This window comes from Boleophthalmus pectinirostris, unplaced genomic scaffold (genome assembly GCF_026225935.1).
Source record: "Boleophthalmus pectinirostris isolate CB_2022bp ecotype Guang Dong unplaced genomic scaffold, ASM2622593v1 HiC_scaffold_12, whole genome shotgun sequence".
NCBI lineage: Eukaryota > Metazoa > Chordata > Actinopteri > Gobiiformes > Gobiidae > Boleophthalmus > Boleophthalmus pectinirostris.
Genome location: NW_026571018.1, coordinates 29,372,822 through 29,398,732, shown reverse-complemented (window position 1 = coordinate 29,398,732; position 25,911 = coordinate 29,372,822). Strand labels below are relative to the sequence as shown.

The 25,911-nt window shown below is 37.5% G+C and overlaps 1 protein-coding gene across 1 annotated transcript in view; it reads right to left on the bottom strand.

Moving 5' to 3' along the window:
• The window catches only part of nsg2 (neuronal vesicle trafficking associated 2), a 113,920-nt gene that overhangs the window by 15,022 nt on the left and 72,987 nt on the right, over window positions 1-25,911 (bottom strand). The gene's annotated exons all lie outside the window — the stretch shown is intronic.

Sequence of the window (25,911 nt, the reverse complement as noted above, 5' to 3'; positions counted from 1 at the left end):
CAAACCAGGACTAGACCAGGACTAAACTAGGACTAGAAAAGGGTGAAACCAAGACTAATCCAGGACTAAACCAGACTACACCAGGACTAAACCATAAGGTGAAATAGACCAAGCCAGGACTAAACCAGGACTAGAAAAGAATACAACAGGATTAAACCAGGACTAGAGCAGAACTAAACCAGACTAGACAAGGACTAAGCCAAGACTAAACCAGAACAAACCAGGACTGAACCAAGACTAAACCATAATGTGAAAGGACTAAACCAGGACCAAACCAGGACTAGACCAGGACTAAACTAAGACTAGAAAAGGACTAAACCAAGACTAAACAAGGCTAAACCAGGACTAGAAAAGACTAGTCAACTAGGACTATATCCAACGACCAATCCAAGTTTACATTAGGACCAAACTGGACTCAAACCCAGACCAAACCAACTGTCAGGCTAAAGGAAAGAATGATGTATGAGGTTGTAATATGGATATCTGGGTAATAGTCTTGGTGACACCCGGTGCACCCATGTTAAACGTATGGGTGCAGAGGTGTAATAAATGGCAGTAGAGGCAGTAGCTGGGGTCGGCCTGTGCTCAGGGCCAGTCGTCCCTGTGACTGAGGAGATGGATGACTCCCACTCTGTTAACGCACCCCTCTTTTCCCAGGCCCCGGGCAGATCCTTCAGATAAACATAAGACATCACTGACATAAGAGGGGAGATACGGTGGCCTAGAGGGACAATTTTATAAGCACATTTGTCTATGCATTTGGGGAGTTTGGGGCCCACGAGCAGTTTTTCAGATTAGAGCAGCATTAGTGGTTGTAAAAGTGGCACATTTGATTTAGCAGAAACAGTAATTTAAAACAGCATTTTACCATATGGTAATATTTTGTTGACAGACTGTTTTAGTTTCACTATTTGTACTTTTAATTGTGGTCTGTAGCTTCGAATCCCTCAGCGATGAATGTTTTGTGCATGCTTTTGAATATTATGTAAAAACAAAAACAAGACTGGAGATAGTCTATAGTCAATTTTAACAATGCAATGTCAAAAGCAAAGTCTTTTATATTCTAAAATGCCTCCTGAATACATTGTGAAGTTAGGAATAGTTATTTGGACAAAAATGTAAAATGCATCAATGCAACGATTTTATGGAAATAGAAAGGTGAAATACAATACTTAAGAACAGATAGGCAAGTTTCATGGCGTACTGTGGAATATTATAGCCAAAAGAAGAACATTTCCTTGGAAACAAGCAGGAGGCGGACCTCTACTACGGCACTGTTTCCCAAAGACTAGGTCACGACCCTCAGGTGGGCCGCAAGAGAATTTTTTGGGGTCGCCTTGTCCCAGTCTGCATGTAGATCTGCAATACACAGTTCTGACACATGAGAATGTATTTGAATGCTTATTCCTTTCACTACTACATATATGTGTGAATTGGGATTTTCTGTGCTCACAGAAATGAAGTCAAAGCACAGAAACAGACTGAATGTTGTCCTTGATGTGCTGCTGTGCTCTCCTCCTGCACCCCCCAACCTGAATCACTATTTAATACTTGAGTAATACTAATTGTTCAGAGAGACACGATCACTCAGTCAACAATAAAATATCCTCATTAAAGGTTGTATAGAGGATTTTCCAAGGAACGAGAAATCCAGCGACTGTTTGTCCTTTTTCAAATGTTGCGCATGCGTGAAACCACCTCCCTCCCCTACAGCTCCTACGTAGAAACACCTCCTCCCCCTCCTCTTTACGCCAGAAACAGGTTTGTTTACAGCCGGTGCTGCACATGACTTGTAAACAACTAAGTACAGTGTTGGTTAGGCAAGGTGGAGAAGTGAGGAGGCGGGGGAGCGGTGCGCGGATATTTCGTGTGTGGACAAGAAGTGAGAAGCAGGGAGAAGAGCGGAACGGGCAGCGGGGAGGAGCAGGAAAGGGGAGCAGAGAAGAGTGCGCGGAGATTCAGTGCGAATGAACTAGCTACAACACGCAGCAGCAAGCGGACTCTTTCTTTGCCTTGAAAATTACGTTTTCAGACATAGGATATCGCTTTCGTGTCCTGAAAAACGTTTGTCTAGCTCTTGGAAATAAAGTACGTTTTCATAATAAGCAGAAGTTTCCTGTCCAGGAGTAATTTGTGGACCAGTGGTTCAGTCTTTAGACCCTGTGTCTGCTTCAGTCGCGCCATCGCTGGAATGAATCTACAAGAATCACCTTAGTTTGGCTTCGCTGCTTTTCCCCTTGTCTTCTTCTTTCAGCGACCTCAAAAACGGACTTTCTTTTGCGGCGAACTGCTCCTGGATTCTTGTCTGTTATTGCAACAAACTTTGTGCGAACTGCGAGGAAGATATAGGTCAAAAAAAGCCGCTAAGAACTGTTGCGTTGGTGGAGTAAACAGCGTCTGTGCGTCTTGCGTCTGTGGACTGCGTGACAGTCGTACATAAACCACGTACCGGCGGCGCGCAGGCAAGTCAGTTACACTAGAAACGTAGGGAGTTTGATTGACAGCCTGTCAGCTCACAGATAACGAGGCAGTGTCGTTATCTATTGGCAAATGTTTAGCCCCACCACGTCCAGAGTTGATGAATTTTTATTCTCTTTTTTTTGGTCATCATAATTACAAGGCTACTGCATCTATAATCTATCATTGACAATTTGAAACAAAAAAAAAATAAAATAAAAATCCTCCATACAACCTTTAATGTTCAATAATGGTCAATAATGGTCAAATCCACCTTTATTTTGTGATTTACGAGTAATATCTATTCACTTGGGTCGTGAAGGTTCATGACTTTTAAAATGTGGGTCCCCAGAAAAAAAAGTTACATTACATCCTAAAAACAAAAAATACTGCATGACAAAATGTGTTATGTGCTGTCATTTATCTGTAAACTACAGAATAACTCTCTTTAAAAACTCAAACATTATGACTCTCTTGATCTACTACCACCAGTAAATATTCTTATCAATTTATACTCCCAACCAGAATTTCAGCAGAACCAGCATTTTGGAGCCAATATTCTATACCAGTATCGGTATCAGTACACCCCTAAAAAAATGTGCTTTTATTGACAAAAACTATCCACAGTAGGACTTTAACACAACTTCACTTATCAGATATTTTCATACACCAGCTCTCATCGATCCACATCAGACGAATCAATCAATTTGTTATTTGTCATTTACAACGATACTTCCTCAGCATCTCTCCCTCTCTCCTTCTCTCTCATTCCCTCCCTCCCACCGTCTCTCTCCCTCTTTCTCTCCTTCCCTCTTTCTCTCTCTCTTCCTTCTCTCCCTTCTCTCCCTCCCTCCCTCTCTCTCTCTCACTCCGAGGTTACAAACAAATCGAATCATTTCCGTCATGAATTACATTTTGTCACAGAGCTGGCAGCCTGGGGTCATGAAGCGTTACAGATTTGCCCATTCAAATGTGCGTCGCAAACAAAAACATGATTTGGATTTGAAACCAAACTAAACACTGCAATTTCATCCACATTTTCACGGACAATGCGTAGAATGGCTAATAATGTTGCGGCAATTCAATATTATGAGTGATGCTTTTATTTCTTGGACAGATGTAGGCGTTTGCGTGTACGTTTGACACATTCATTTTCCAGCTGTAATTTGTCACAAGTTGATTAGCATATAAAAGGATTTGTTTCTGTCTACTTTCTACTCGTGGCCTGATTGGGTTTCTTGAGGAAAAAAAGAGCATTTAATTAGAATTATGCAAATGTATTGTGAAGGATAGCGCCGCGTAAAATGCTGCTGTCTGTCCCGCAATGTACAATAAGATTCTACTGTTTTAATGATGAGTAACACCATTCTTATTTTTCAGGTAATTTTGCAATAAGTGTTATGGTAAAGGGTAGGGTTTTCCAGGCTGTAATGGTGGCAGTAGTGATAATAAGTAGGAAGTAGTAGCTGCAATAGTAGTAGTAAAAGTAGTACAATTATTAGTAGTTATAGTTGTAATAACGCAGGATAGGATCATAGTATCAGTAGTGTATTGGAAGAAGCTGTAATAGTTTTAGTAGTAACAGAACTAGTAGTAATAGTAATAGTAGTTATAGTATTTGTGATGTACTTCTGTAGTAACAGAGGTAGGAGCTGCAGTAGCTGTTTGCAGTAGTTGCAAATGATTGGCATCAGTATCAGAAGTAGTAGTAGTAGTAGTAGTAGTAGTAGTAGTAGTAGTAGTAGTAGTATAGAAAAGCGGTACAAGAAGCTGTAATAGTAATCGTTTTAGTAATAACAGAAATACTACTACTAGTAGTAGTAGTAGTAGTAGTAGTAGTAGTAGTAGTAGTGGGTTTCTTGAGGGAAAACGAGCATTGTGGTAGTATTACAGAAAAGCAATTTTAATAGTAACAGAAGTACTAATAATATAGTTGCAGTAGCTGTATGTAGTAGTTGCAAAAGTATTGGCATCACTACCCATAGTAGTAGCAGTAGAAGTAGTAGTAGTAGTAGGAGTAGGAGTACTAGTAGTACTTGCAATACTATTATAGAAAAGCAATAAAATAGGATGTACTAGTTTTAGTAGTAACAGATGTACTAGTAGTAATGGTAGCTGTAGTACTATTTGTGAAGTATTGATGTAATAAAGGTAGGATTTGCAGCAGCTGTATGCAGTAGTTGCAAAAGGATTGGCATCAGTAGTAGTAGTAGTAGTGGGTTTCTTGAGGGAAAACAAGCATTCTGTTAGAATTATGCAAGAGGTCGCAGCAGTAGTAAAAGTTGTACAAATAGCAGTAGTTATAGTAGTAGTAGTAGCAGCAGGATCAGGAAGTAAGATCAGTGGTGCTGTGGTAGTATTATAGAAAAGCAATAGAATAAGCTGTACTAGTTTTCGCAGTAACAGACGTACAAAAAGTATAGTTGCAGTAGCTGTATGCAGCAGTTGCAAAAGGATTGGCATCACTATCTATAATAGTAGCAGCAGCAGCAGTAGTAGTAGTAGTAGTAGTAATAGTAGTAGTAATATTAGTATAAAAAAGCAATAAAATAAGCTGTACTAGTTTTAGTAGTAACGAATCTACTAGTAGTAATGGTAGCTGTAGTACTATTTGTGAAGTATTGATGTAATAAAGGTAGGATTTGCAGTAGCTGTATGCAGTAGTTGCAAAAGGATCAGCATCAGTAGTAGTAGTAGTAGTGGGTTTCTTGAGGGAAAAGGAGCATTTAATTAAAATTATATAAAAGTGTGCAGCAGTAGTAAAAGTTGTAGTAGCAGCAGGATCAGGAAGTAAGATCAGTGTTGTGGTAATATTATAGAAAAGCAATAGAATATGCTGTGTTAATTTTAGCAGTAACAGAAGTACAAATAATATAGTTGCAGTAGCTGTATGCAGTAGTTGCAAAAGGACTGGCATCACTATCCATAGTAGTAGCAATATTAGTTGTAGTGGTAGTAGTAGTAGTAATACTAGTATAGAAAAGCTATAAAATTTGCTGTACTAAATAATAATAAGCTGTAATAAAGGTAGGATTTGCAGTAGCTGTATGCAGTAGTTGCAGAAGGATTGGCATCAGTAGCAGTAGTAGTAGTAGCAGCAGCAGCAGCAGTAGTACTGGTAGTAGTAGTAGTAGTAGTTATAGTAGTAGTAATGGGTTTCTTGAGGAAAAAAGAGCATTTAATTTAATTTAATTAGAATTATGCAAATACATTGTGAGGGATAGCACCGTGTAAAATGCTGCTGTCTATCCCGCGATGTACAATAAGATTCTACTGTTTTAACGATGAGTAATATTTTTCACAATTTTAATTCCTTCCTTCCTAAAATATCTAAATAAGAGTTATGGTACAGTGTAGGGGTTTGCAGGCTGTAATACCAGTACAAGTAGTAATAGTAGGAATAAAGTAGTAGTACTGGAAGCAGCAATAGCAATAGTAATAGTTATAGTAACAGCAGGATAGTATTTGTATCAGTGGTGTTGCGATAGTATTATGAAAAAGCAATATAATAAGATGCCATAGTTTTAGTTCTAATAGTAGTTGTAGTACTATTTGTGATGTAGTAATAGAGAATGGAGCTGTGGTAACTGTATGCAGTAGTTGCAAAAGGACTGGCATCAGTATCAGAAATAGTAGTGGTAGTAGCAGTAGGAGTAGTATTCATAGTAGTAATCATTGTCATATTAGTAGTAGTTGTCGTAGTAGTAGTAGCAGTAAAGTGAGTAGCGGACGTCATGATAATTTGTCATTGCGGTTGCATTCAGCTCACTGCAGTAGAGCCGAAGTAAAAGTATCAGTAAAAACAACTGTAGTACTCCCCCTCCTTTACATATCTGTACTTTTACTTAGTTAAAATAGTGTAGTAGTGTTTATAGCTCGTCTTTAAAGATGAATCACTCGTTATAGGATCTGTCAGTAATGTTTTATGTTCAGACCAATTAGCGGTGATCATTAGTATCCATCAGGTTTACGGGGGAGGACAGGGACACGCCGCTAAGTGTCTGTTTACACAAGGGACGTGACTTGAAGCATTAGCCACTGTTGACACTTGCGCTAAGTTATATCTGCGCTCTTCACATAGCCGCACACATGAAAAGAGCCCCCGTCTGGGAATAAACTCCAGACAACTGATTAAAAGCATTTTCAATATCATAACATGAACTAGGGATTACTGTAAAGCTCCACACATCACCCACTGAAAACCGCTAACTTTGCTTTTGACACTTTAAAGGCTAAAAAAAATGATTAATAAAATATGGGGAGTTTTAAAATGACAGTGTTTTGAAACTTGTGGATTATTAGTTGAACAAAATATTGAGAATGTGTCACCCAGATTGAGGTCATGGCATTGAAAAACGTGGTGTGGATTAGAGGGATTAACTCTGCCATAGAGTTAACAGTGAATGGGATTATATGCAGTTTTAATATGTAAACAATCACAACATCTGTCAACACCTGATGGGTGTTTTGTGTATATGTGATTGGTGCATTCATTCATTCATTTATTTTCTTGTATTTACAGTCCATCCGTTTTAAGTAGTGAAAAGCATTTAAAATTGAAACTGTTAACAAAATCCAATAGAGTTTCTGAGTTTCACAATTTTCTGGGAGTAAAACTGATAAAATCTACTCATGCTAACATCGCACCAACTTTCAGCTTCACAATTGATAAAAAATAATAATAATAAATTTACTCCTGTGAGCTTAAAGTCATGTTATAATGTTGTTACTTTATTTGTCTGTCTAGATCTCCAAGGCTCAAAATTCTCTGTTCCACCTTGTGATGTCATGATTTGTAGTTTAGGTGAATGAAGTTTAAAAACACAGTGGAGCATTTCCTGTATTACCACATGACATCACAAGGTGGAACAGAGTGTTTTCCATTTGAGAGGCGATCTCAGTCCAAATATCTAGGATATGTATGTTAAACATCAGAAAATAACGTAATACGGGCCCTATAAAAATACAAGTGTGCAGATTTTACTCTACTACATAAACAAAAATAAATCAGCTTTTGGATTTAGTTTATTTGATGCACAAAAATATTAACCTTATAAAAAGGAAACATCTCATGTTCCAGGTTTTACAGAAATGGTAGTATTCACCCACAGTCTCTCGACAGGTTAATGTTCCAACTATAATATATGTTATTAATATAATAATGTGCATTGCAGATGTTTGTTACCACTATAACTATTACTTAATAATATATAACCATTTCAGATGTATTATGTATACTGTGCTATGTGATGTTGTAGCGCAATACTTTAAGGGGTCATATTACGCCATTTTCTCATCTATGGTATAATGCTTTAGCCAGGCTGGCACCACCTAGTGCCTCCGCTCAATTTAATTCCTCTCCAGTGACTAGGTCAGGAATCAGAATAGACTAGACGGTTTCCAAGAACCCCGGAAGTGCGAGTCCGGGCACCAGCCAGTCAGCGAAGAGCCATACATTCTGTGTTGGCAACGATTCCCGAGATCAAGGATTTAAGCCGGAACAAAGGGAATGTTTGGTGAATTTTATCAAGGGGAAAGACATTATTGCAGTTTCCTCCTACGAGATTTGGGAAAAGCTTAAAATACCAGTTAGCCCAGTTAGAGTTAGTTACATACGTCATGACCAAATAGCAGTGATTGGTTAAGTAAAAAAGTACTCGGCTACCGTCGAGCGAATGAATTCTGTGAGCCCAGACGGTTTCGATGAAGTGAAACCGACTGATGAATCAGGCTAATAATGTTTTTCCTCATCAGAAACACACCTGAAGTTGTGTTTTGTTTCATTCACACACAAGTTTAACACACGAGTTCTTCTCTCCCACTGAAAACACTTGTTCCACCTTGTGAGGTCAGGTGATAATACAGGATGTCCTCTGCTGTGTTAAACTCCATACACATTCACAAGATCATTTCATTTCAGCCCTGCATGCCAATCTCTACTGAACAAAGGTAAAAGGAGCTGTTAAATGGAAACTACCACTTCAAGACAAGTGGAGGAGAGCATTTTGAGCACTGAAGATGTAGACAGACTAATAATAAAGAATTGCTCAAACATGTGTGAATGAAACAAAACACAACTCCAGGTATGTTTTTGATGAGGTAACCACATTATATCATATCTTAAAGCTCACAAGAGTGAATTTTGTGTAATACAGGACCTTTAAACAAACAATCACACTCACTGTCTGTCAGTTACAAGGCAAACTACTGCAGTCCTACCCAGAAAACACACAGTACTTTAACATACAGAATTTTGAGTCTATAGTTGCTCTCCACCATGAACCAATCATTCCTTGAGAAATCCTTGTTGACGCTGCAGCGGCTGTGCTCCGTTGAAATCCATTAAAAATCTATCTCGACCTTTCTCCATTATTCATAATCTGCAGTAAACCCGCGGAGGTCGTTTGGATAACACATCACCTCGCATACATGCAGTACTTTTCTACTGCAATATTTCTACCTGATAGGATTATGCTCTGATAAATACTATATCTAGAGCAAAGGGGAACGCTCAGATTAACAGATATAGAGGAGAACAGCGGTGGTATTACATATAGAATAGCCCAGTGATCTTTTGAAAGGTTAATATTCCACTTTGACGTCTCCAAACATGGCATCTTCTCCCCCAACACTGCAGTAACCATGGTGCACTCTGTATGGGGTGAGGGCATGCAGGGCTACAGAAAACCTGTGTGGCATAGATAGTACTTTGTTAACAGCAAGTTTTAGTTAATATTTTTCTAAACTAAATATAATTTTTAGTTGTAAAATGGTTTGGGAAGCTGGATACAAAAGTAATAGCAGTAAGAGGAGGAGCAGGAAGAGGAGAATTAGTAGTAGTAGTAGTAGTAGTAGTAGTAGTGGTAGTATAGAAGTAGGAGAAGTAGCAGTAGTACTAAATGTAGTAGCAGTAGTAGTAGTAGTAACAGTAGGATAGTGTTGGTATGAGTAGTGTGGCACAATGTAAACAAGTAAAATTTGTAGCTATATTAGTTTTAGTTAGTAACAAAAGTATATTGTAATATTAATGTAGTAATTAAGGCAGGAGTTGCAGTAGCTGTACACAGTAGTTGCTTTATCCTCCTTCAGATCTAAGTGTTGTAGTAAAGTATAAAGTACAAAGAGGTTTGCAAGCTGTAATAGTAGCAGTAGGGGTAGTATGGTAATAGTAATAGAAGTCAATGTAGGTGCAAAAAGTAGTCATAGTAGCAGTAGTAGTAATAGTAAAAGTAGTACTAGGAAGAGGAGGGATTTTTAGTAGTTGTAGGAATAGGAATAGTAGTAGGAAGAGGAATAGTAGTTGTAGCAGTAGTAACAGCAGTAGTACGAAATGTAGAAGCAGTAGTGGTGGTGGTAGTAACAGTAGTAATAGAATCGGAATCAGTAGTGTGGCAGTATAGACACAAGTAATAGTAGTAGCTGTAATAGTATAACAGTAGTAGTACAGTATAGTAGTAGTAGTAGTAGTTGTTGTTGTAGTATAGCAGTAAATAACAGGTCGTAATAGTTGTTAAAGGTCTTATTTTACACAAAATTGACTCTCGTGAGCTTTACACCATGTTAGAATGTTGTTACCTCCTCAAAAACCGACCTGGAGTGGTGTTTTATTTCATTCATGCATGTTTGAGTAATCTCCAGAGCTCAAAATGCTCTGTTCCACCTTGTGATGTCATGAAGCAGTAGTTCTCCTGTTAACAGCTACCTTTTAACTTTAGTTTTGAAAATTCCAGGGCTGAAATTATCCAAACATTCTTGTGAAGGTGAAAACACAACTACAGGTACAGTACGTTTGTGATGAGGAAGCACTATAACATAGATCAGAAAATGGTGCAATGGAGGCCCTTTAAAGTAGTATTTGTAATGTATTGACGTAGTAATAAAGGTAGGAGTTGCAGTAACTGTACACAGTATTGGTAGCAGTATTAATATTTGTATTTGACATCTGCAAACATAGCAACTTCTCCTCTGACACTGCTGTGGTAACTGTGGAGAACTCTCTGTATGGGGTGACACTGTTAACATTTAGTTTTAGATTTATAGTTTTCCGAGAGTTTAAATTTCACTTGTAAAAATTCTTTTCTCAAATCTGTAAATTAAATGTTTGCTCGGCTGTCAAACGTAGGAGGTTGCAAGCTATAATGGTAGAATTACTAGTAGAAGTTAAAGTATCTGCAAAAGTATTAATAGTAGCATTAGTAGTGGAAAGAGGATTAGTAGAAAGAGAAGGAGGAGGAAGGTAGTAGCAGTAGTAATATCAGTAGTAACAGCAGTAGTATTAAATGTAGCAGCAGTAGTCATAGTACAAATACTAGTAACAGTAGGATAGCATATGGTATAGTAGTAGTATGATGGAAACAAGTATTAGTAGAAGCTGTAACTAATTTGCTGAGAGTAGTTATGGCAGTATTTGTGAAGAACTGATGTAGTAGCAGTAGCAGTAGCTGTACACAGTATTATTTTTTTTTAAACTTTATTTTTATATGTGTTTGGAAATTTTATACATTTATAGAACAAAACAAAACAAAAGTGCAGACCACAACAAAACCAAGTACAATAAATAAAATAAAATAAAATTCAGAGCATCTAGAGTAACCAATAATTATCTGTCTTGACAGTATTAACATATCGAAGTCAAATAATCGGTCCATTTCCTCCAATACCTATTACATTTAGCAATAGAAAGTCTCAATGAAAATGTCAGTCTCTCCATGTCATACATCTCGTTGACTACTTTGATCCAGTCAGTGAGTCCAGGTGCATCTTTACACAACCATTTCCTGGTAATGGCTTTCTTTGCTCCAGCCAGCAGTATTGACAAAAGATATTTGTCTGATTTCTGTAATCCACATGTAATATTACAAAAAAAGACATCAGTAAATCCCAATGATATTGACAGGTCTAATCTGAATATACTTTGAATAGCTTTTATCACCATCGTCCAGTAGGATGCGATCTTAACACAATCCCAAAATATGTGAAAATGCCCTGCTCTGGGTCATGACTCTGCTTACTCTTAATATACGGTGTAACAAAAAAACGTACAGTAGTTTTCCATGTAAATTCCCTCCAAAGACCCGAGCTGGAGGTGGTCATTGCAGTTCTGCAGATATTGTACCAGTCATCCTCAGATATTGTAATATTAGAGTCTTTTTCCCATGCTTCTTTAATATATATGCTAGAAATGTTCTTTGATGCTTGTAGACATTTGTAAGCAACTGTTATTTGTTTCTTAGGAGCATTACCTTTGCATGCTTCTAGAAAATAATTTACCCCCTCTTCTGCAGGAAATTTTGTTTTTCTATTGAAATAATGTCTCAGCTGAAAGTATCTAAAAAGATCATGTTTTTCCAAATTGTACTTGTCTGAGAGTTCCAAAAAGCTTTTTAGCACGCCTGATAATAGTGATATAGACCAATAACCAGCTGTACACAGTATTGGTAAAGGTACTAATATCTGACTTTGACATCATTAAACATGGCATCTTCTCCTCCAACACTGCAGTAACTGTGGTGCACTCTGTACGGGGTGACGGCATGTGGGGCTATCAGAAAAACTGCGTGCCACAGATAGTACTTTGTTTTGCTTGTATTCAGGTAGAGCGAGAGACCTCCAACCAAAAAGGTAAACAATGCACCTTTAAACTTTCCAGTTATTTTCTTCGATTCCCACATGTAAACTCAAATATTATAAGCACTTTTTGACATCTTTGACATGGATATTTCACATTAGTTTACTTCAAAAAACAATTACAAGGATTACATATTTCAGAACATAACTACAGGGTTGGCACTTTTTGTTGTTTGTGGAGAAAATTATGGTACTTCAAAAATTGCAGCCTTTGCCAGTTGCACGCTTTCAAATTGTTATTTCGTATTTTGATTTTGATTAATTTCGCTGCCCTGTTTTGCCAGCTTTTGTTTCATGTTCCTGGCCCAGTGTACCACAATATTAAAAGGCCCATATGTTGTAATGTTGTTTTCTCATCAAAAACATACCTGGAGTTTTGTTTAGTTTCATTCACATCCTGCATACTTAGTTCTTCTCTCAAACGGAAAACACTCTGTTCCACCTTATGATGTCATGTGGTAAGACAGAAAGGGCTCCACTATGTGTTTTTAAACTCCATACACCTTCGTTAGCAGTATTGGGAGTAACGCTGTAACGCAGCAATGTTCGGCATTACAGGGAAAAAAATTTAATATTTTCCTCGGTACAAATGTCAGTAACGCGCATCACAATGCTTTTTTAACCTGGATTAAAGTGGTGAGTTTTTCTTCATACAAATTCGCTAAAATCACTGAGATATCAGCAGTGGTGAAACGGCATCATTATGGTTCTGAATGTCGGGATGGGCCCAGAGGTGCACCTGCGTAGACTGTCGGGTGACCGCGGGCGAAAGGACCAGTGCAGAACTACACGTTCCACGGGGATAATCGCCGCTGATGCCCGATCGCACTTTGCGGACACCCTGCTCCACGGGCTCAGGGTTCTCTCTGGGGCAGTCCTAGATCCTAGGCCTGGTTCAGTCCTGGTTCAGCTCTGGTTCAGTCCTCAGTTCAGTCCTGGTTTAGACCTGGTTCAGTTCTGATTCAGTTCTGGTTCAGTCCTGGTTCAGCTCTGGTTCAGTGCTGGTTCAGTCCTCAGTTCAGTCCTGGTTTAGACCTGGTTCAGTTCTGGTTTAGTCCTGGTTCAGCTCTGGTTCAGATCTGGTTCAGTCCTGGTTTAGACTTGGTTTAGTCCACACAGTTATTTTGGTGAGAGTAAATAAAGGTAACGCAATAGTCGTGTAATGCCTTTCATTTTAAATGCAGTAATATTGTATGTAACAAATTACTTTGAAATGACAGAAACAAGTAATAAATAAAGCATTACAGTTTTGAAGTAACTTGCCCAACAGTGTTCATTAGAATAATTTGGATCATTTCAACGCTGGAACTGCCAATCTCGACTGAACAAAAGGTAAAAGATAGCTGTTAACTTGAAAACTACCACTTTATAACATCACAAGGTGGAACAGGGCATTTTCAGCTTTGGAAATATAGACAGCGTAATAATAAAGGATTACTCAAATGTGTGAATGAAACAAAACACAACTCTAGGTATGTTTTTGAGGAGGTAACATTCTAACATGGCTTAAAGCTCACAAGTCAATTTTGTGGAACATAGGACCTTAAATCTTGAAATCCCATAATGCAAACTTTTGCTTCATGTTCAAGGTGACCAGACGGACCAGTCCCAGTTCTGAGTTCTGTGTCCCCTGTCCCAGCAGATTTCTCCAAAACCACAAATTTGTCCCAGTTTCATGTAAGAAATATCCCAGTTGTCCCTATTTTTGACCAATTTGTTACCCACCAACAATACAGAGGAGTATAGACTGTCATTTGTTAAGATAAAACAAAGAAAACTGTAACTGAAAATGGTTGCCTCTGATTATGACCGACCCACAAATGCATCAAGAATGGACAATGTTACGCGTTCTTTTGTACAGCTGTATTTACATCAATCATCCCAACCCAAGTGTGTCCCAGTTTTGAATTTTGAAAATCTGGTCACCCTATTCATGTTATTGGTCCAGTGTGCCTAGATATGAACCATAAACCAATTACAATTTCTTACATCAAAAATGTAGCGAGCCTCTACCTTTAAAAAGCGATGCTATTATATGAACAGTAGACATTACTTATCTTGAGTAACAACCACTAAACACATTATACCAACTACAGTATTTACAGCCTTAATAAAGCAGAAGTGTGTGTAAATTCAATACATTTTGTTCCAGATAAATCCACACAGGAGTTGTCACATATGATGAGTAAAAATATGAAGTTTAAACACTTATTTGTCATGTTTGATAAGGCAATCGCTGCAATGCAATCAAAAGTGACGCATACTTTAAATATTTGCATTTACTAATATAAACACCAGTCAAAAACATCCTGTCATTCAATGTATTTTTTTTCCCCTTGATGTTTACCACTTTCTGAATGTTATATGCGTATAGAAAATATCAAATATCAAATGATTGATGAAGGTCTAAACTGGAGATCTCATATAAATTACACAAAAGGCAACATTTCCAAAGCCATTGCTGTTCTGCATAAAATAAAGTTCTCACTAAATAGTACAGCATTATTAACTTTGTATAACTCTATAATTGTACCATATCTGATGTACTGTGTGGAAATTTGGGGTTCAACATGTAAAACTTACCTACAACCTTTATTTATTTTACAAAAAAGGGCCTTGAGAATTATCACCAGCAGTCATTGTAGAGAGCCATCCAACCCAATATTTGTTCAACTTAAAGTGTTGAAAATGCAGGATATTGTTGACTTAAGTATCCTCAAAGTCATGCATAAAGCAAAGTGTAATTTATTACCTGTAAATATTCAAAAACTGTTTGAGATGAGAACAAGCCACTACAATTTAAAAGGAACCTACATGTTTAAAAAACCCAGATTCAGAACCAAGGTTATGGAGCGAAGTGTCGCTGTTAAAGGAGTTCACTTATGGAATAGTCTTGACAAAGAAATAAAAGAATCAAGTACAATGATGACATTTAAAAAACATAAAATCAAATGCACTGTGTCTGTATGAAAAAGAAAACTAAGTTGTGTATAATAATGAAGATTTACTGTTTGCAATTGATCAGTAATTGTGCCTGAACTGATATGGAATGTTTAGTGATGATCAGTGTTGATGTTTTGTCTTGAAAAAGGAAAGGGGGGCAGATAACATAAGATTTTTTCTTCTTTCTGCTCCTTTTCATTCATTTCTTTCTTGTGTGTTTGATGTTGTGACACTGTAGATGTCTTTTTATGCTTTATGAATGAAATAAAATAAATAAATTAAAAATATATATATATATATGAAGCATGATGTATGGAATTATGTAAAAAAGAAAAAAGTGAAATAACTCAACTAAATGTTTTTATATTCAAATCCTCAAAGTATCCATCCTTTGCTTTGTGGACCGCACTGCAAAACCTTGGCCTTCTCTCAATGAGCTTCTTGATGGAGTCTCCCGAAATGCTTTTCACATCACAGCTGTGCTTTATGACAGTCAAGAAATGCAAAAAAGTGCAAATCAAGATTCAAAGCAAAGGGTAAAATGTTCTAAGTTATTTTGGTTTGTATTTTGTTTACTACGTTCTATATGTGTTCATTCATAATTTTGATGTCTTCAATGTAAATAATCATGGAAATAAACAAGAACCAAAATTAAAAAAGTGTCTTCAAACTTTTGTGTGGTCGTGTACAAGTTTTTAAATATAAGGTAGTACACTGTTTGTGCTTGGGAAAATGTTTCAGCCCATGACTGAAAAATGACTGAAAAATAGTGTAGCGTCCAAGGTTGACTTCCCCATTTTTATTACAATGACCTCCAGCGTTTGGATGGTGCCCGATGATCATTAAGACAAAATGGATGGCTCTCTGAGGGACAATAGAAATAATAAAACAGCTATTAGACAATAATCATTTTCACATTGTCCCTAAAACATGTCGTGAGCCTAATGAGTCCAGAGGGGAACAAATTTGAATTCATTTACCTCACAGAGAATGTAACAGCAGGCCCGGGCGGGATCACAGTGTGCATATAACAAGGGAACAGTTTAAGTAAGCTATTTTAAGTGTCATTATGTCCTTTGCAAACAACAAAACATCCAGTCTCATATGCATGTCTATCGGGTTGCCAAAAATATAGAAAATCTGATACTAATTGATATTAAAACTAGTATAATTTGAGCAGGTATCAATACTAAAACATTCACTGGACACAAATTAACCTTTCCTGAAGAGCTTTAGAATAAGATTTATCAGAACAAGAGCAAATAGACTAGTAAACTCCCATGGACCACTATGAAACCTACCTGGACCACTGAAGCTGTTTTCAGGTCGGCCAGAATGGTGCCGGTTCCTGCACCAGTTATACTGGGAACCAAAGTGCTTCCAGTGAAGGACTCGCGTTCATACCATTTAAGTGAACCCATGATGTGTCATCGACAGAGAGTGTGAATTTACCACCAAATAAAAATAAGGCCAAACGGAAGCAGATGTCACAGCAAGGAAAATCAATCATGGATCACATCATCGACACCTGCGAGCATTTATACTCAAACAAAAAATTCTTTATCTGAGCCAAACTCTGCTACAACATCTGCTGTGGAGAAGGCAGCAGCAACGCCCAATCCAAAGATGTAACCTTACCATGCAAACACGAATATAGCAAATATTTGGTCTCCTCTGCTGACCAATGCATAGTCTTCTTGTCACTTGAGTTCTCCACCATATTCCAGACACACGTTTTCTTTGTTTGTTTATTTCACCATGTGTGACCCGGATGAACCTGCTGACGTCTACTATGTCATCGTGGTTTGCTTAGAAAAAATGTTGGGAATCAACTTTTCGTTTCCAGAACGCTCTGATTATCAGCATAAACACGTTGAGATTATGTGCGGGAACCAGCACCAGCATGGTTCTATGTCGGCTTGAAAACACTATGAGAGATTACACAGATATAAGACCACATAAAATAAAGAACTATGATTGAATGTTAAAAATCACATTCTATTGTCTAAAGAAAGAAGGTTTTTAAATCAAAATTCATTGTGGTATCAGCATCAGTACTGAGTATCAAGTCTATTCCTTAGTATGGAAATTGAGTTTGACATTTTTTTATTATATATATAAATTATAATAACACTACTATAAACAGAAGATATCTTTGTCTCAAAATGTTGAAGACATTTAAATAGCTGTTATTTGTATTCCAAAAAACATGACTCACATATTTGTAGTAGAAGTCTGTATTATAGTCATGCATGATGCCTTTACACCTGGTCACATGCTGGAAAAGAAAGTATATCTATAATAAAACCATACAGTTAAAGTGATAGTATAGAACTTTCTGGAGGTAGAAAGTCAAACTGTATGATTCTATTTGAAACAGAAAGATACATCAAACATATAGATACATATGTTTGATGTCATCCAGTTGAATATTATAGCCAAAGGAACAATATAACCACGGAAAGGTTTCAGGTGTCAGCCTGTTCGCAGTAAGGATACATGTTTTTTCTGTTTTTTCAGTGTTATTTTAGTCTTTTTTTCTGGTTACCTACTGTGGCTTTAAATGTCACGGTTTGCTTTGTCATCGTATCCACCCACCTTGTCTATGTCTAGATCTGCGTGCAAGCTTGCAATTGATGGTGATTGTAGAAGTGGTTTGCACAGAAAGGCAGCCACTCTCCATCACAGAAAGGCTATTGTACAATTTTAGCTTTGACTAGTCCTGAATGATTACACCAAGAGAAAATAACAGTTCATTCCCAGGCACAATAATAACAATATACTGTAGTCATTTGATTTGATCCACTAAAAGACTTGAAACGTAGATCTACTGGATAAAAGTATAGAGGACGTGACACTGATGATGAGAAATCGTTGTAATATCAAAGAGCCAGAGCGGTAGTTTGATTTGACACCAGATTTTCCCTTGTTTTCTTTGGCCCGTGTTACGTTGGCATGCAGCAGGCCTCCTTCTGGCACCGCTATCACCCCATATGGAAACACACATCCTCCACGAGCTTTCTCTATCTCTCCCTCCCTCCATCTCCTTCTATTTTGCCCTCTCACTCTCTCTCTCTATATCTATTTACCTATCTATCCCTGCCTCTATCCCTCTCCCTGTCTCTGTATTCTGTCTCACTCTCTCCATATCTATTTACCTATCCGTCTCTCCTTCCATCCATCCCCGGCTCACTATTACTCTCTCACCCTTTATATATCTATTTACCGATCTATCTCTACTTCCATCCATAGACTGTATAAACTAAGGGAGTGCGACGTCACCCAATACCGTTCAGCTCCAGTCAAATGAAGCTCATCAAGGCTTGCAGTTACAGGAGCGAATTTGTAGCCGATATTTACAATTCTGACCATGAGCATACATTAAAACGGTGTGAGATAGTATTTTGACCCCCATAGTGTATTGACCCCGGGGTCAACATACCGCTATAGTAAAGTGACCCCTCTATAGGATTTTGACTCCCCTTACTTTTTTCTTTAGTAGTGACTTATATGATTATTATTTCTCATGTAATTCACTTTTATTATATAATGCTACATATTCACTTTCTTTTAAGGTATTTTAAGAAATGTTTTGATGGATAACGACTTGATATTTTGTGTAAATGTAACGTATTGTTAAAATTGCATATACATAACAATCTTGTCACTTTTTATATTGTATTTTACATTGTTATGGTTTTTAGTTTGCTATGTTCAGATAATCCTTAATCATAATGTCAGTTTAGGCAATGGTTTGTAAGGATAATCACCTTGAATTTAGTAATGTTGTGTTATTAAATCTTCTCATATCCCCTATTTAACTACAATTGATCAGCTCTGTCTATTTTAACAAGATTCCAAATCATTATACATCACTTTGATTACCTAACTAATTAACAACTACTTATCTCATTTGTTAGTAAAATATGTTTAAACAACTAAGTAATTTTTAATGTTCAAAAGTTATAATCGACATAAAAAATGCATTTGAGTTCTTCAAAAAACACTTTTAAATACATCAATATGTTTTAATTTGCAGATATAGTATTAATATTCAAAGTTTTTCTATAGAATGCACGTTCTTTATTAATACAGTATAGATTTTCATAGAGGGAGTCAATATTCTATAGGGGGGATCAACATACCATAATAGGACTCTGACCCCGAAGTCAAAATACTATACGGTATGTTGACCTCAGGGTCACCCCACCGCAGGGTCAAAATCCTACACCACACCGGCATAACCAGGAACTTGACTGGTGAGAGACGTTCCCGTCCCTTTCTGGGGGAAAACAAACCACCCCTCTCATGAACTTTAATGCAAATTAGGGTCGATAAACATAATTCATACAGAACTCCTAGGTGTAGATAATAACAGAAAACACACCAATTCAATATGACTACTCAATACATGAACACTTTGCAGGTCATTGACCGTGAAAGATACATACAAAAGCTTAATTCAGTTAATATGAAAACATGATCCTTCAGTCTCTTATGTACAAAGAGCAACAGCCCCACTCAGTGCCACAAGTGTCATACATTTATTCATATCTCACTGAGTCTCCAAGGAAGAAACTGTTTTCCTGTAGTTTTGCCTTTATATATGAATTTTAATATAGTTTAGTTGACTCTCAGATTTAAAGTACATTAGCTAGTTAATTTAGAGGTATCATAATTTCTGTCATAGCCGATAACTGTTAACCTACATTTCTGTTTTCTGTTTTGATAAATTTTTGGTGTTTTTTTGTTTCTCTTGAAGACTAATGACCATACTATAATTAAATCAAGATTTTAATAAGTAGGCTAATATTTATTTGCCAACAAAAGCTTTAACCTGCTACCTGGATTAAGGTGCAGCTATTTTTGTGGACATGGCAGGGAATGAATTTCAGCAAAGTTTATTTTAACTTTATTATTCGTACACCCAACCACACAGCAACTCTTCAGCATGTCTAACGCGAACAACAACGGTCACTAAGACAGAGGTTTTTGGCTCTGAGCTATACGGTCTATGGCTCTGAGGCATTGTTTTCCTCGTAAAAGGGGCGTGATCGGAGACGTGGGTCCGGTTGTGCGTATCTTAGGAACCAAAGGATGCCGCTTCCCGTCCGCACCACCGGTTTTAGCAGGATGTCGGCGCTTAGCAACGATGTCAGCGGGGACAACCTCGGGGAATGAAGACGCCTGATTTGTCTATTATTAATGTTCATATCTTGATTTATGGACAGCAGGAACATGTAGACGGGTTCATACGGACATTTTAAGACCAAAATGAGAAGCCTGACAGCAGTAGTTATAGATGCCAAGGCGATGGGCGACGTTTTATCAAATAGAAAATGAATTGGAGCCAGAACCAATGGAGACAAAAGTGTGCCCATGCTAACGACAGCTAGCAGGTTAGATACTATATGTTCATTTATCTATACCGTCTATGTCAGGGGTGGGCAAACTAAGGCCCAGGGGCCATATGCGGCCCTTTAATATTTTTAATCCGGCCCACCGAACTTGAATAATAATAATAATGATAATTTTCAGTGTTTTAAAAGTCATTTCAATAAATAGTTAATACTGTGGGACATGAGAGACAGATATTTTGTTCTAATGCTTTGTAATGATTTTCAATTATGGGACATTTCAATAACATGGGATTTTTTTTTTCTCTGAAGAGGTGGATTACCAGAAAACTCCATCCACCTGCTCCTGGTCCACAGCCTGATTCATCAGCCGGTTTCACTTCGTAGAAACCGTCTGACCTTGCAGCATTAGGATTCGTTCACTCAACAGTAGGAGGGTACTTTTTTTTATTTAACCAATCGCTGCTATTTGGTCATGACATAAGTAATACACTGCTAACAGGGCTAACTGGTATATTAAGCTTTTCCAAAATCCCGTATGAAGAAAGACAATAACGTCTTTCCACTTGATAAAATTCACCAAACATTCTCTTTGTTTCGGCTTTAAATCCTCGATGTCAGGATTTGTTGCGCAGACTCGCACTTTTTTGGTTTTTTTTAACTAGTGTATTCTGATTCCTGACCTAGTTGCTGGAGAGAAATTAAATTGAGCGGAGGCACTAAGTGGTGCCAGCCTGGCTATCTGGTCCAGCACTTCTGTCAAATTTTACAACCCTTTGTGGCCCACGAGTCAAAAAAGTTTGCCCACCCCGGTCTATGCTCTCTTCCCACTCTATTTATTTATCTATCTATCCCTTAGGCCTGTCACGATAACAAATTATGAATTATAATATCTTGGTGGAAAAAACAGATTAAGTAATATAGTACTGCTAATGATAATAAGTAATGAATAATGAGCTGTTATCAATAAATAAATTACTAAATAAGTTACTTAATGAGTGATAGAGGTTTTTTTATTCAAAGCCTAAATCTTCAGAAAAGTACAAAAAAATCACAAAAAGTTACCTACTAGTGTAAAAAAAAAAAAAAGTAGCAACAATAAATACTGACCGCCCAAAAATAATTGTTCCATCTATCATGTATTGAACAATAACTCGATATAGTATTTATCATGACAGGCCCACTATCCCTCTATTCCTCTATCCCTCTCTCCTCTCCTTCTATCTTTCTCTCTCTCTTTCTTGAACAAAAAGAAATGATTGTGATAAATCGTGGAACACACTGACAGAGCCGTGAGAAATAAAGCAGAGATGACACAGACAGTAAAGCCTGAGCCGCAGGTCACTCCTCCACACAACAGCGAGCAGAGAGCGAGGTGCATCCATCATTACCACGGCAACGGACCCGTGAGCTGACATATTTCAGGTTACATCATCTGACATTTGACTGGTTAACATGAACATACCCAATAATCAGTGAAATGACTATCTTACAATTGTCATAAAATGTATTATCATGCAGGTGTAATGGCGCAAATGCACAAAGAGCTTCCCTCACTCTAAAGGGCACATATTACGCTTTTTTTAGTATATAATGTTGTCTTCTCACCATGAAACATACCTGGATTTGTGTTTTGTTTCATTCACACACGTTTAACACACAAATCCTGCATATTTAGACTGAGTTCCTCTCTCAAACAAAAAGCACTCTGATCCACCTTGTGATGTCATGTGGTAATTTCTGGAAGATATTGATATTTCATCCACATTTTTTTTTAATCAAGTTTCAGTGCACATGAACATTTACAAACATCACAGAAACTTACATCATATCATAGTCCTGCACCGATGATTTGACGCTGGACCGTTTATGCACATTTGTTTACGTTTTACATAAACTAAACTTAAAACCACATGGTTAATTTGCATAAACTATAAGTGCTAAAAACAGCTGGCTCCTTGTTCTGCTGATGTGGTCATCTTCAGTCGGACTAAAGGACACGACTCAGTGGAATATGTGTGTTCTTCCTGTGCTAATGCTGAGTCTGTTCTGTGCTTCTATTGCATTGGAGATGGTTCGTGTTAAACTTTACACGAACGCAGCAGTGTGCGTAGAGTTGAGTGTGCGTTGGGCTTTAGGAGCACCGCAAAAAAACGAGGCTTTAACGTTCTCAAAATCGTGTTGTCTGAGAATGTGATTTTCAGTCCAAAACGATAGATCGTTCAGTCCTAGTGGTAATACAGGAAGTGCTTCAGTGTGTTTTTAAACTCCATACACCTTCACTAGAATCATTTGGAAGATTTCAGCCCTAAAATTGCCCATCTCTACTGAACAAAAGCTGTTAACTTGAAAACTACCGCTACATGACATCACAAGGTGGAACAGAGCAGACTAATAACTCAACAAATTACTTAAACATGTATGAAACACAACTCCGGGTATGTTTTTGATGAGGTAACAACAGGCTAACATGAAAAAAGCTCACAAGAAATCATTTTTTGTAATAAAGGATCTTAAAAAGTCTGTATTTCTGCCAGATGCTCTTCCTTCCTCCCAAACTCTTTCAGGCTCAAGACAGCCATAACCATTGGACTGTGTTCAGGTCCTATATTATTGATTATTCAGGGCTTTTAAAATGAGTCTTGTCTTGCTAAAACTTGAAATAGATGCATGCTATAAAGGGACTGCATTTGCCACCGTTGAGTTAAGTTGTTTAATGGGGCTAAACAGGAGGTAGCTGCAGGGCCTTTTTTTTTATAGCTTGGAAGACTATAAACGTATACTACAACACAACAAAATGAACCTAACCAACAAGCTTAGATTTAAAATATTTTCAGATATTTTAAAATACTTTCAGGTTCAGATTTTTTGGTCTAGTCTTCTTAAAGGGTTCTAAATAACACAAATTTGACTCTTGTGAGCTTTTATTCATGTTAGTTATGTTGTTTCATCATCAAAAACATACCTGAACTTGTGTTTTGTTTGATTCACACACGTTTGAGTCATCATCCATTATTAGTCTGTCTACATTTCCAAAGCTCTGTTCCACCTGGTGATGTCATGAAGCAGTAGTTCCTGTAGTTCAGTAGAGATGTGCATTGTCAGGGCTGAAATGATCCAAATGACGTTTAAAACACAGTGGAGCACTTCCTGTATTACCACATGACATCACAAGGTGGAACTGAGTGATTTCTATGTGAGAGAAGAACTCAACTTAAATATGCAGGATTTGTGTGTTTAACATGTGTGAATGAAACAAAACACAACTCCAGGTATATTTTTGATGAGGAAACAACATTATAACATACTGTAATTTCCAGACCGTTGAGCGCATCTGAATAGAAGCCGCATCAGCTACATTTCAAAAGGAAAAAAAAGTACATATATAGGCGGCACGTGTCTATAAGCCACAGGTGTCCATGTTTTCAAGTTCGGACCATCTGCTTTTATTGCTTCTGAAAGCTTTTATGGTCTTTTTGCATTGAGTCAGTTCGCCATGCTGCCGTCGCACCATCGACTCACTGAAGCCAATCTCTCGTCAGCAGCTCTATTTCCTTCTTCCACAGCCACATCAATCAACTTAAAAGCTGCATCACAGGAATTTCTTTGTGTGTTTTACATGAGGAGGGTGTGTGCATGAAGCGCAAAATGAATGTTCAAAACACAATCAAACGAGCGTCTTCCTCAGCATATCACCCCCGTCTCTCTCCCTGCTCTACTGCGCCTGTCTCCTGCTGAAAGAGCCGCTGTCCTGTCAGTGTCTCATAGGATTTCAGCGGATTTCAGACTCTCTCAGACGGCGAGGTTAGTTGTATCGATTAGGTATGAGTGGATGTGCAGCTACTGAAGTTTGAGACGTTTCTTCTCGTCATTTACACGCTCACCTTCATTTAACGCTTACAGGTCATTAAGACGTATCCCCCTCATAACTTAGCATTTATTTTAACTTCGTTTTAACCGCACACACAGCTGCGTTTTCTGCACTCGAGCACATCCGCTGTGTCGCCAAACCATAGACCGTATATATGAATGGACAACGTACCAAACAAATAATCCGTCCATATATAAGCCGCATCATTGTTTAAGCCGCAGGGTCCAAAGTGTGAGAAAAAAGTAGCGGAAAAGCAGTCTGGACATTACGGTGGATCCGAAAATAGTGAAATATGGGCCCTTTAACCAAGCTAAGTGGCTGCAGTTTGGGCAGTGTACCTTTAAGTGCTCCATTTTGCGAGTGCTGCCAGACTACATCCATTTCAAAGTTCCAGTGCATTAAAAGTACGCTCACATTAAAAACACTGAGGCCAGGCCATTCATTCCTCTGGGCTTAAGCTGATTAATGAACCTAATGAACCAATGAGAACCGCAATACACACTTTAACACTGATATCCCGGGGCAAGACTCAGGCCACTATATATAACACCAGCGTACACCAAGGACAATACAACATGTGATTTTTTTTTTAACTATATCCTCTTCTATTACTACTATTCACTATGAGGTTGAAGCAAAGATAAAAGGGGGTTAAGGGATTCACTATGTAACTTTTCTGGTGGGAAAAAAAAAAAAAAAGTAATATTTGGAGCGAAGTGTTGTCTTGATAGTGATACGTAAAATACCCCCTATTTAATCTATGTGGATCCATCTATCCATCACTCTCTCTTTCTCTCTCTTTACCTATCTATCTATTTATCTATCTATCTATCCATCTATCCATCGCTCTCTCTGTCTCTCTCTTTACCTATCTATCTATTTATCTATCTATCTCCATCCATCTATCTACCTATCTATCTATTTATCTATCTATCCATCCATCCATCTATCCATCACTCTCTCTTTCTCTCTCTTTACCTATCTATCTATTTATCTATCTATCCATCTATCCATCGCTCTCTCTCGCTATCCTTCTATCTATTTATCCATCTATCTAATCATCTATATCTATCTAACTATCATCCATCTATTATCATCTATTATCCATCTATCTATCTATCCATCTATCTATCCATCTATTATGTATTTATCCATCCATCTCTCTCTCTCTCTCTCTCTCTCTCTATCTATCTATCCATCTATCTATCATCTATTATCCATCTACCTATTTATCTATGTATCTATCTATCTATCCATCTATTATCTATTTATTTATCCATCCATCCTTCCTTCCATCCATCTATCATCCATCTATCCATCTATTATCATCTATTATCCATCCATCCATCTATCTATCTATCGATCGATCTATCATCTATCTATCTATCTATCTATCTATCTATCTATCTATCCATCCATCTATTATCTATCTATCTATCTATCTATCTTTAGCCCTTTGTGTACATTTCTGTATCATTTATGTGTCATTTCTTGTCAATTTTTTTTATTTTTATCTGGACAATTATCTGCAATTTTTTGTCTAGATCAGCAACAACAACAAGTTCATTTTAATCTATCCAGTGTCTTGTCCAACACAAAGGCAGAAACAGGGATGGAATCGTCATCCTTCGCATCGGAGAATCTGTATTTGTAAGA